Source organism: Ovis canadensis, chromosome 5 (assembly GCF_042477335.2).
Source record: "Ovis canadensis isolate MfBH-ARS-UI-01 breed Bighorn chromosome 5, ARS-UI_OviCan_v2, whole genome shotgun sequence".
NCBI classification, from domain to species: Eukaryota; Metazoa; Chordata; class Mammalia; order Artiodactyla; family Bovidae; genus Ovis; species Ovis canadensis.
Genome location: NC_091249.1, coordinates 75827218 through 75840231, shown reverse-complemented (window position 1 = coordinate 75840231; position 13014 = coordinate 75827218). Strand labels below are relative to the sequence as shown.

The following is a 13014-nucleotide window of genomic DNA, read 5'->3' as shown; positions in this document are numbered from 1 at the left end:
TCTGATTCTGGTTGGCTGCATCTCTTCCCTCTCACTTCCCATTCTGGATGAGTGGAATTGCTCAGCCTTCTCCACCTGGGAGGTGCTTGCTTTCTGGTTTCCAGCCTTCTCTTGATGCTGCAGAGGCCTCCGCCCAGGGCCCCCACTCCAGCTTCCTTGCCATTGCCAACCCTCAGATTCCCTTAACTTTCTGCTTAGGATGACCTCCACAGGAAGCCGTCACACTCTACCACGCGTGTACACGTGTGTAAGTTCATATGCGCGTTTGACCTAACGCTAGGATGGGTTCCTTCTACCCATTCTCACGACGTGTGCTACAATCCCCATTGAATGCCCTGGCTGTGCATTCTCACACTCTCACAGTCTGCCCACGTGTCCCTCCTCTCACTGTAATGTAGTTCAGTTCTCTAGGGGCCAGAATCTTGTCTCATTTCCTGTGGTAACCTCAGCACCTGGCACAGTGATTTAATAACAGGCACTCAGTAATTTTTTTTAAATAAGTAAGCCAAATCTGATATATTGTCTGTTGATTCAAACCATTATTTGGTCTAAAATATTTATGCCAATTAGATCTAACTTTTTAGTCCCAGATTGGCAAAAATTGCTGAGTTCCATATGTCATGGGTCAAATGGTCCAAAATCTATCCTTTTGCAGAGAGGTCTGTATTAATATGGTCAAATCAAGCAATCAAAGTCCCTAAAACTAACAAGCCTTTAATCTCAATGTGGAGATTGTCCCGTCTATCGACTAAAACAAGCATGGCTGCTTTTCACTGGACCTCCAGGTCCAAAAGCCAAGTCGTTCCACCCTGTGAATGGATGCTTTCTCAGAGCTCCTAGTGAACCCCTCTGCTGTTCTTCTCCCTCCAGACCAGACATGCACAGACATCTGCATCATTCATAGTGCGTGTGGCAAATGAAACTTCTACTCTTCTTCCAAAATGGTAAAGAGTTATCCAACCAAGTAACGGTTTACATATGACCCCGTTACATAAGCAACTTGATTGAGACAGGTGTACGTATCTGCACTCCAACCCCATCCCTGCTTTGCTATAACAATAGCACAGAAATCTATTTCTTTATGACAGATTACTAATGGAGTAGTGGTTTGCCCTTGTTTTGCATGGTGGTTAAAAGCTGAGGCTCTGAAGGAAACCTGGATTCACTCACTTTATGTAAGAGGCTGATTTGCTTTGTTACCTTTAAGCCTCAACTTCGTTGTCTGTAAAATCCCAGGGGTGATTAATATCATACTACTTCACCAAGTTAATTTCTTTTGCCTTCTGAAGTTATTATGGATGGAAATTATAAGCAGGAAAGCGTTTCTCAGAGTAAATGCTTTGTAAGTGCTCTTACTGTTTCCAGTGATGATGATGAGAATGATGGGGGCTCTGAACACTAAAGCCCCAAAGTCACCCCAGATTAGTTGTGTGATCCTGAGCAATTCCTTGAGTTCTCCGAGCCTTAGTTTTCCCTTCTCCAGTATATGCTGTCTACCTCCTCAGACTTTATTCCTGCTACATATGCTTTCTACAGAAACAGTATAGCAATCAGGACATAGTCTTTCGTGCCCAGACGAAATCTGAGACTCAGCTCTGTGGATATGCACAAGGTAGCCTAAGCCAGCCTCCTCCTCCGCAGAGCAGGGGACCAAGAGCATCCACCTGGGGCTGTTGTGAGGACTGGGAGATAAGGCATGGAAGTGCTGAGCACAGGGTTGGAAACAAAGTACACACACAATGGATGGTAGTTATTATTTTCAGATGCCACTTGTAATTTTGAACAGCTTTCACATTTGTTCTCTCACTTCATTCCTTCACCAAATACTTGCTCTGGAAACCACTCTATAAAGCAGACTTGGCAGACACAATGCTCCCTAGGGTACGGCTGAGGAAACGGAGATTTGGAGAAACGCCCATCCCAGAACTATTTAGTGACCGAGCAGGAATTAGGGTCCAATTCTCATAACTGCCAGGAAACCATCCCCAAGAAAAAGACATGTAAAAAGGCAAAATGGTTGAAGAGCACAGACATGGGAAATTGAGGGACCCCAGGACCACAAACACACTTAAGCAACAACCTAAGTGTTATCCAAAGTGGAAACCCAACCTCAAATCATGCCAGGCTCAGCATGGCTCAGGAGACAATAGTACTGAAAATGGAGGTAACCAACGAGGGGAAGAGCCCAGAGAGATGGCTGCCTGGGGCAGAGATAAATAATGTTTAGCAGCACATGAAGGACTGGCAATGAGGTACTTCTCTGGGAATGGGCCACAGCTGACACAATTTTCTCTTTATTAACTAAAGTTAATCCAAAGTAGAGTTGTAATTTTCTGGCTTCCACATTTAGTAATACTGTGATTTTTTTTTTCCTACGGGGTTCTTAATTATCAATATGTGTTTAATTTACATTGCAGATAATTCAGAAGAAAACCTAAAATCTCAGAGGTAGAAAAACTGCTAAGAAACTAAGCCAGTCTTTATTTTACCGAAAGGGAGTCCAGTGTCTAGAGTGGTGACATCAACTGAGCAAGGTCACACAGCATACACTGGGTGCGACAGAAACCCAGGTCCAGGCCTCCTTGCAATGGCCAAGAGCTCCTCTCCCCTGCAGCTTCTTTCTGCCCAAGATCCCACCAACCAAACCCTCTGGATCACTTTCCCATTCAAGCCTATTTCCTTGTCACTCAGAATACACTTAGCAAACAAGATTGCATCCAAAAGCAAGACTATGCAGACTTGTATTAAAAGGGCAACAACCACACATTAAATGCTACTGTGTGTCAGGCATTATGCAGAGCACTTCCATGTGTATCATCTTATTTGCACCTCCCAACAACCCCCACATGGCAGGACGTGTTATCTCCATTTTTGTTGTTTAGTTGCTAAGTCATGTCCAACTCTGTGATCTCATAGTCTGTAGCACACCAGGCTACTCTGTCCTCCACTATCTCCTGGAGTTTGCACAAATTCATGTCCATTGAGTTGGTGATGCTATCTAACCATCTGATATTCTGCTGCTCCCTTTTCCTCCCGCCCTCAATCTTTCCCAGCATTACGGTCTTTTCCAATGGGTCAGCTCGTCACATCAGGTGGCCAAAGTATTGGCGCTTTGGCATCAATCCTTTCAATATTCAGGGTTGATTTCCTTAGGATTGACTGGTTTGATCTTCTTGCAGTCCAAGGGACTCTCCAGAGTCTTCTCCAGCACCACAACTCAAAAGCATCAATTCTTCGGCACTCAGCCTTCTTTATGATTCAACTGTCACATCCATATATCAGTACTGGAAAAATTATAGCTTTGACTATATGGACCTTTGTTGACAAAGTGATGTCTCTGCTTTGTATCACGCTGTCTAGGTTTGCCATAGTTTTCTTTCCAAGGAGCAGGTATCTTTTAATTTAATGACTGCAGTCAACCATCTGCAGTGACTCTGGAGCCCAACAAAATAAAATCTGTCACTGCTTCTACTTTTTCCCCTTCTATTTGCCATGAAGTGATGGCACCAGATGCTATGATCCTAGTTTTTTTAATTTTGAGTTTTAAGCCAGCTTTTTAACTCTCCTCTTTCACCTTCATCAAGATGCTCTTTAGTTCCTCTTCACTTCATGCCATTAGAGCAGTATCATCTGCATATCTGAAAATGTTAGTCGCTCAGTTGTGCCTGACTCTTTGCGACCCCACGGACTGTAGCCTGCCAGGGAAGAATACTGGAGTGGGTAGCCATTTCCTTCTCCAGGGGATCTTCCCAACCCAGGGATCAAACCCAGGTCTCCTGCATTGCAGGTAGATTCTTCACCATTTGAGCCACTAGGGAAGCCCATATCTGCATATCTGAGGTTGTTGATATTTCTCCCACCAGTCTTGATTCCAGCTTGGGATTCATCCAGCCTGGCATTTCACACAATGTACTCGGCACAGAAGTTAAATAAGCAAGGTGACAATATACAGCCTTTCCCAATTTTGAACCAGTCTGTTGTTCCATGTCTGGTTCTACAGATTTCTCAGGGGGCAGATAAGGTTGTCTGGTATTCCCATCTTTCTAAGAATTTTTCACAGTTTGTTGTGATCCACACAATCAAAGGCTTTAGTGTAATCAATAAAGCAGAAGTAGATGTTTTTCTGGAATTCCCTTGTTTTCTCTACGATCTGACAAATGTTGGAAATTTGATCTTTGGTTCCTCTGCCTTTTCTAAATCCACTTGTACATCTGGAAGTTCTCAGTTCATGTATTGCTGAAGACTAGCTGGAAGGGTTTTGAGCATAACGTTGCTAGCATGTGAAATGAGTGCAATTGTGCAGTAGTTTGAACATTCTTTGACATTGCCTTTCTTTGGGATTAGAATGAAAATTGACCTTTTCCAGTCCTGTAGCCACTGCTGAGTTTTACAGATAAGAAAACTTAGGCTCACAAAGGTTAGGTCCCTTGCATAAGGATACACAGCTAATCAGGGATAGAAGTAGGAATTGAAATCAGGTATCACCCTAAACCCCATGTTCTCCTGAGCCAAATATAAACTCTTATTGGGATTATCCAGCCCTTGCTTGTTTTTTGTGTGTGTGGTTTTTTTTGTTGTTGTTTTTTTTTTTGTTTTTTTTATCATAAGGAAGTCAGAGCTGAAAGGGAACTTCACTGAACAGACATGCCTAGGCCCCCACACTTCTAGCCCAGGGCTCAGCCTCACCAACCACATAATGAGCTGGTTGTGTATCCTGGGTCCATGGTAATATGGTCACAGTCCCAGTGTCAGAAACTTTCCAGGCTGTGCCTGTTCTCTAAGAGTAGCAGGAGTGCAGAGCAGCTCTATAACCAGCTGGAGTCCCCAGGCCTGACTGTCTGCTTCCCAGGGCCCAGCTTTGTTCACCAGAGCTGAGAGTAGGCAGGCAGCCAACAAAGCAACAGGGGTCTCCATCCATTCCTGATGGGGGGAGCGCAGAGGCTGGCTGACCTTCATTCGACATTTGGAGTGATTCTGAGTCTGTACAAAAAGACGAAAGTAGAAGTTGGGACAGGAAAGTAGGAAAGGGAAGGGGAGGGGAGGTGCTGGTCTACAGCAGTACCTCCAGCACTCTATCAGACAAAAATGTGGACCTAGGACCTCAACAGGACCAGCCAGCTTGTCTGACCACACATGCTTATGGGGGTGCATCAGTGTGTGCTCTGTGGCATCTATATATTATTGGAGGATCTGCATGCATGTGTATATTGTGGGACCATATGTTTGCGCAAATGCACACATAGGCCTGTGTACCTGTGCACACTAGTTTGAATATATTTAGATAGGTAGTGTTAGTCCGTCAGTCATGTCCAACTCTTTTCAACACCGTGAACTGTAGACCGCCAGGTTCCTCTGTCAATAGAATTCTCCAGGCAAGAATACTGGAGTGGGTTGCCATTTCTTTCTCCAGGGGATCTTCCTGACCCAGGGATTGAACCCAGGGCTCCTGCATTACAGGCAGATTCTTTACTGTCTGAGCCACCAAGAAAGCCCATATACACAGGTAACCTCAGAGAGAAAAGTATCTGATCACATATGGATATGAACATAAGTAGGTATACTTTTATGGTTATAATCACACATGTGAATGTGTGTAATGGGGATGTGCATGTACATGTAAGAATATGTGAAAGTGGTTAAGAGTGAAAACACATGAAGGGTATTATTTTCAGTTATGTAACTGTGTGTGGATATTTGTGAATATTGGTGCATACATTTAAGGATGTATCAGCATTTGGGCCATCACTCAAATATGAATTCTGTGTGCATGCATGTGTGAATGTATGTACATACAAAAAGATGTGAATAAATGAACGAGTATTTAAATGTGTATCAGCATGTGGGTATGAGTATGACCATACAGTGTGCGGGTGTACATGTGAGTGTGCACACGTGGGGACACACAGACAGCTGGAACTCATGAGGAACTCAATGTCAGCAGATGTGAGAGAGAGACGAAATGTGCGTGTGTGGCTACTGACATCCTTTGGGCACGAATCCTGGCATTTCCATGATAAGCACGTGTGCTCCAGCCTCTCTTGCCGAGGGTTGGGCTAGCCTGGCATAGAGACAGGCACACTGCGGCCAGGACCCCTGGCAATAGGTGACAACCTAGCCAACTAGAGCCCACATGCCTGGCCTTATTTGTAGATATTAGGGGAGAATTGGACAGAGCCCTGAACCAGGAAACAAGAGACCAGGGTTTGCGCTCTAGCTGTGCCACTAATACCACTGAGACTCACTTCTCCCTTGGCCCCTGGCTCTAGGAATGCAGTGTAGGAATACACAAGAAACGGGTATGAGAGTCCTTTATGAATGCTGCAGAAATGTAACAGATTATTAACTACTAAAATAATCAGCCACAGTCACCAATACATAAGCCTAAGGGTTTTTTTCTCCCTTCTGTTCCCTATTTATTCATTAATTGTTTCCACCCCCATTTTTAAGGTCCTATACTGAATGTACTGAAGGCAGCATTACATAGGCTCAAGGGATATAGGCTAGGCTTTCCTGTACCAACAAACACCACCCAAAACCCTAGAGTCTTAAAACCACAAAGACTGATATATCCCTCTTCTAAAGTCTGCCACAAATCTGGGGGACCCTCCAGGACTACTGTCCCCCACGTCATGGCTGAGCCTTGCATTTCCACATTGACACATGGTTTCATACTTGCTGTGCAAAGAAGGCATTAAATGGTAGCACACTGGCAAGTTAATGCTTTCCACCCAGCAGTGACATCTACCACCTTTGCTCACATTCCACTAACCAAGGAAAGCCTCGTGGCCCTATCTGAAAAAGACTGTAATCCTCCCATACGGAAAGAGACACCAGACATTTGTGACTAGTAGGGCCCTGCTTTTAAGGAGTCTCCTAGAGAAAGGAAACCAGAGACAAGACCACAGTGTGATGCGTGAGATTACAGAGGTGTGCACAGGACAATGCTGGAACACAGAGAATGGCCACAACCAGCAGCAAAGTTAGGGCATGCTCACTGAACATGCACGATATGCCAGGCACTGTGCAAATGCTGTGGTGTGGTTTTGAGCAGCTTTTTTTTTGGAATAGAAGTCTGATCATGGTTCTCTCCATGTTAAAACCTTCCAGGAGAGAATGGCTTAGTGGAATAACCCAAAGAGAAGGGGCTTAAAAACCGGTGTGTGTGTTCAACAGAGTTAAAAGAGGAGACATGTCAACTAAGAAAAGAGAACTGTATTCAGTGGATTTGGCAATGGGATGTGGGAGGAGGGAAGCCTGTATGAAGGTAGGGAATGCAATTCAGGGACATGAAGAAAGCAAAAGACAAAAATATGAGAAGACACTGGGAAGATAATTCTTTCACAAAGCTTGCTGTGGAAAAAGGTGAGGCGGTGGTGGTGGTGGTCATTTATGGAGCATTTTTCTAAAACTCAGGCATCGGTGGTTAGCAAATTATGGAGATTATTTCATATAACCTAACAATTCCATTTTATAGATGACGAAACTGAAGCTCAGAGAGGCTTAATTCACCCAAGCTTTTCCAGCCAATAAAAATCCTCACTAGTTATGGGATAAGAGGAGAGGCTACAGTGCCAAAGGGAGGCAGGGTCATGGGAAGACGACCTTGCCCTGGTCTTCTTCACTCAGATTTGGATAACAAGTAGGATTTGTGCAATTCTAACAGAATGGGTATCTCAAAAGGTCTTGGCCATCCATCCTTGTGGATATTTGGAAATGAGAGCTCAAGATGTATGGAAACAGCTTCCATGTAAGGAGATTAAATGTCCTTATGTCTAACCATAAAAGTTAACACATTGTTTAGGAAGCAGTCACTTCTCAATGCCAGCCTACTTCTGGGATCGATTGACTAAATTGAATCAACTGATTGGATTGAATTGGGATCAGCTGACTAAATGAATTGATTTTGAATCATACAAGATGAAACTTAAGTCCATCTACTTCTTTCCAACTCTGCTGCTGTCAACTCTAGTTCAACTTGGCACCATCTCTCTCCTGCTTGACTAAAATGGCCTCTTAACTGGCCTCCCTGCCTCCTTTCCTCCCATCCTCACCACTTCCCATAGCGCCAAGAGGGAGCCTTTTAAACCCTAAATCAGATCACAGCACTCTGCTTCAAATTCTACAATAGCTTCTTAATCCTCTTACTACGTTATGCTCCTTCTGTCCAGAAAAATATTTGCATGAATGACTCTCATTCTTTCAGATCTCAGCTTTCTTTTCAGAGGTCCTTCCCAACTCCCTATCTAAAAATGTCCCCCATTCCAGTCACTGTCACTTCATGTTCTATTATCTTCAGTTATATCTAAAAAGTAACAGTTTGCTTGCTAGTTTGTGATTTTGTTTGCTTTCTTAGTGAGAGTGGGGACCCTGTCCCTCTCAATCATCCCTATATTTCCAGTACCCAACACGTTGCCTGAACCAGAGGAGCTCAGTCAATATTTGGGGAGAGAATTAACCTTGAAGGTTCTCCAGTTGAACCCCCATCTGTTGTCAGAATCTCTGCCACAAACATTGTGGTTTCGGCTTGCACACGTCCAGTGATGGGAACCCCTGCGCCTCCCAAGGCAGCCTGTTTCATCTTGGGACACCTCTTACATCTTCATTTGCCCAGGGCTTTCATTCTGATGCTGGGGCCACAGAGAGCCAATCTATGCACCTGCAGCACTTTGAAAACCTGAGGTCAGTCCGCCCACTCCCTCCCCACACCCGGCTCCCTCGGCCATTCTCCCCAGTTCTCGGTCTCTCTGCCTCCAGGGTGCTCTCCCAGTACAGCCAGCAGGTCAATTTCTATCTTGAGCCAAAAGGCCAAGAAATGAACCCAGGCCCCGAGGAGTGCTCAGAGTGGAGTGCACTGGGACGATGCCCCTCCATACTCTGGCTTAGTGGGCCTCAAAGCATTGTTTTTAACAGCAGCTACATACCACAGTTCATTTTTAAGCTGAATCTTTTTTTCCCCACATCTATTTTTTTTTAAGTATATAACAGTTTACAATGTTGTGTTAGTTTCTTCTGTATACCATGCATACATGTATTCCCTCCCTCTTGAGTCTCCCTCTCACCCGCCACCCATTCCACCCCTGCAGGTCATCACGAAACACGGCTGTGTACACAGCAGCCTCCCATTCGCTGTCCGTTTCACACATGGTAGTGTATATATGTCAATGCTACTCTCTCGATTTGTCCCACCCTCTCCTTTCCCTGCCATGTTTGCAAGTCCGTTCTGTACATCTGAGTCTCTGTTCCTGCCCTGCAAATATGTTCATTAGTACTATCTTTCTAAATTCCATATATATGTGTTAATAAGCAATATGAGTTTTTCTCTTTCTGACTGACTTCACTCTGTGTGACAGACTCTAGGTTCATCCAGATCACTACAAATGACCAAATTCCATTCCTTTTTATGGCTGAGTAGTAGTCCACTGTGTATGTGTAACACATCTTTATCCATTCATCTGTCAGTGGACATTTAGCTTTCTTCCATGTTCTGCCTATTGTAAATAGTGCTGTGATGAACATTGAAGAGAACCATATGGTGCAGTGGTAAAGAATCCACCTACAATGCAGGAGACCTGGGTTCTATTCCTGGGTCAGAAAGATCCCCTGGAGGAGGAAATGGCAACTTACTCCAGTATTCTTGTCTGGAGAATCCCGTGGACAGAGGAGCCTTGCGGGCCACAGTTCATGGGGTCGCAAAGAGTCAGCCATGATTGAGTGAGCTCGCCTCTCTTAGTCTCCTGCATTGGCAGGAGAGTTCTTTACCACTAGCGCCACCTGGGAAGCCCACCTATAGCCTACCTCATTCTTAACACTCTACCCACCCTCAAATTTAGAAACATTACAATGGTTTATTATTATTACATTCAACACATTACAAAATGATTTCAATCAATATTTCCAGACTTGCAGCCTACCTATAAAATTCCACTGTCTGGACATAACATCTTTCCATGCTATTTAACCACTCTTCTCTAAGCTTATGACGCTTTCACTGCTACAAACAAGTGTCACTGTGAATAATCCTGGACATGACTCGCTGCATGTTTCCTTAGGATATATCACTGAAGTGGAATTACTTTATCAAAGGACCTGCACTATTGTGACAAATATTATTGCCCAGATCACTTCCAAAGAAGCTTCAATAATTGACTGTCCCCACAACAGTGTTTTTATCCTTTCCAACTCAAGATATTACCAAGCTTTTAAATTTTACCAAATGAAATTTAATGGTATTTCATTGTCATTCTTAGTTTTCACTCTAGATTCTTAGTGAATTTGAGTATCTTTGCTTTTTTGTTTGCCTGTTTTTACATAGCGGGCAATTTGAATAAGGAAGGGCTTCCCAGTTGGCTCAGTGGTAAAGAATCCACCTGCCAATGCAGGAGACATAGGAGACACAGGTTTGATCCCTGGGTTGGGAAGATCAGTCCCTGGAGAAGTGAATGGCAACCATTCCAGTATTCTTGCCTGAAGGATCCCATGGACAGAGGAGCCTAGTGGGCTACAGTCCATCGGGTCACAAAGAGTTGGACATGACTGAGCAACTGAGCACGTATGCACAATTTGAATAATATCATAAGTTCCCTCTTTTATACGTCCCTCCATAACCCATTTGGAGTTTAGTCTGCTGTAAAGTAGCTGATGATGGTTTAACTCTATTTTTCTCCGATTAGATAATTTTCCGGCATTATTCTTAGTAGCCATTATTTCTCCACTGGTTAGAAATGCTGTCATTAAATGCCATTTCCTCCTCCAGGGGATCTTCCTGACCCAGGGATCAAACCCTCACCTCCTGCGTCTCCTGAGCTGCAGGTGGATTCTTTACCCACTGAGCCAACTGGGAAGCCTAGATACATGGTGGGCTACAGAAACAGCTGAGTGTATAAATAGCCTCAGTTTATTGTCCTGTCACTCTGCATCCTGTGTCCAGGAGAAAAAAATCCTGTGTTGTTCCTCCTTTATAAGGTTTTATTGTCATTTCTAGTCTATTCTCTTTTTCTATGAACTGTAGAATCAGTTTGTTGATCCTATGAAAATAGCCTCAGAGTTTAATTGGGATTGCAATGAATGTATAGATTCATTTGCAGAGAGCTGATATCTTAACAATACTGTATGAATGTGGTATGTCTCTCCATTTATAGAGATATTCCGTCATGCCTCTCAGTAAGGTTTTAGAATCATTTTGTCACATATATATATGTATAACTTCTATATATATACACACAAGTCACATGTTTGTCAGGTTAGTTCTGAATATTGTGTGAGGTTGGTTAGCATTGTGGATAAGATCCTCGTTTGTTGCTTTTTCCATCATACTTTCAGTCTGTCTACACAGCTAAGGCTAGGTCACTTACACTCTGGAGTTGAGGAAATCCAAGAAAAAGTCTAGTAAATGTCATCCAGTTAGACATAGCTCAACACTCCACAAAACCTTGGTAAACTGATGACTGAGAGGAAGCCAAGAAGAGAGGCCTCACATTTGTCTTAGAGTCTGTTCAAGGCAGAAAACAGATTATGGCTAGCCTTGGTACGGTCTGCTGGATGGCTCTCTCCAAGACTCCACCAAGGGAGGCATCACAGTCTTGAATTTACAGCAGCACAGGTTTGGTGCTCCATCAGGTCAGATTCAGGAAGGCTGGTTAATGACAACCAAACCCATGAAAGACTGAAGTGGGTAAATAAGACCACCAAGTGATTTTAATTTATGATGGGACTTCCCATTGCAAAACAGCATGCACGTGTCCTCCATGAAAGCACTCTCTTACCCCTCTCCCAGTACCAAGAGAGCATATGAAAAGTTGCTTTTGACATACCGAACTGGAGGAAAAGAAGGTTTTGAGGAAATTTCATCTGGGCCAGAGACAGGTCTAAGATGCCATCCTTGTCTCACTGCATAGAAACCCTCTTTTCAGGGACTTCCCTGGTGGTCCAGTGGTTAAGAACCTGCCTTTCAATGCAGGGGACATGGGTTTGATCCCTGGTTAGGGAACTGAGATCCCACATGCCTTGGGGCAACTAAGCCTGCACACCACAGCTACTGAGGCCGCACGCCACAGCTACTGAGTCCGCACGCCACAGCTAGAGAGAAGCCGTGCACTATGACAAAATACTCCGCATTCTGCGACTAACACCTGACACAGCCAAATAAATAAATAAGTATTTCTTAAAAAAAAAAAATTTTTAGTGATGAAAAAATTGGAGCTCCCCCAAGCAGGGTGACCCCACCCTCCAGATGATGCTAATTTACTAATCACCAAATCCCTGATCCTCAAACTGTCCTTACTTGTACCACTGAATGAATGTCTTCAATATGTTTATATAATAGTTCTCTAAACAAGACATAATACAATAAATTAGGGTTCCATTGATTAAATTACAAGCAGGGGCCTGTTATAAATCACTGAGATTACACACGGGTCCTTGTGATGGTGCTGAGCCTAGCCGAAGTTCTCTGCTGCATGTTCATCTCTGCTGTTTAACTCTCAGAGGTCAACCTTATTTCCTCTATTTCCAAGTTTTCTAGTGGTTCAGCTCACTTTCATGCCCTGTACTGCCAAAATTGGGCTTCCCTGGTGGCACAGTGGTAAAGACTCTGCCTGTCAATGCAGGAGACACAGGTTCGATCTCTGGGTCAGGAAAATTCCCTGCAGAAGGAAATGGCAACCCACTACAGTATTCTTGCCTGGGCAATGCCATGAACAAAGGAGCCTGGCATGCTGGAGTCCATGGGGTCACAAAGAGTCGGACAAGACTCAGCGACGAAACAACAACTGCAATATTGTCCTCCTTCCTCTTTTCAAGTGAATAGTCACCCTTCAGTCTGCATCCTCTGGCAACCAGTTACGAATCCACCTCAGCCTGTATTACAATCCAAAGTTCTCCACCTGATACTGACCGTGAGGATACGTATGAGTGAACCTGTCACAGGGGCTCAGGGGGGTCCCAGTACACTGTCTACTACGCTTCTTTCACCTCCCTATCTAGGAACTCGGTTTCCAAAAGAAAGAAAATAGAGAG

At 44.0% G+C, this 13014-nt stretch overlaps 1 protein-coding gene across 2 annotated transcripts in view; it reads left to right on the top strand.

The window, feature by feature from the left end:
- Positions 1–13014, top strand: part of GLRA1 (glycine receptor alpha 1) — an 86927-nt gene that overhangs the window by 45329 nt on the left and 28584 nt on the right. The gene's annotated exons all lie outside the window — the stretch shown is intronic.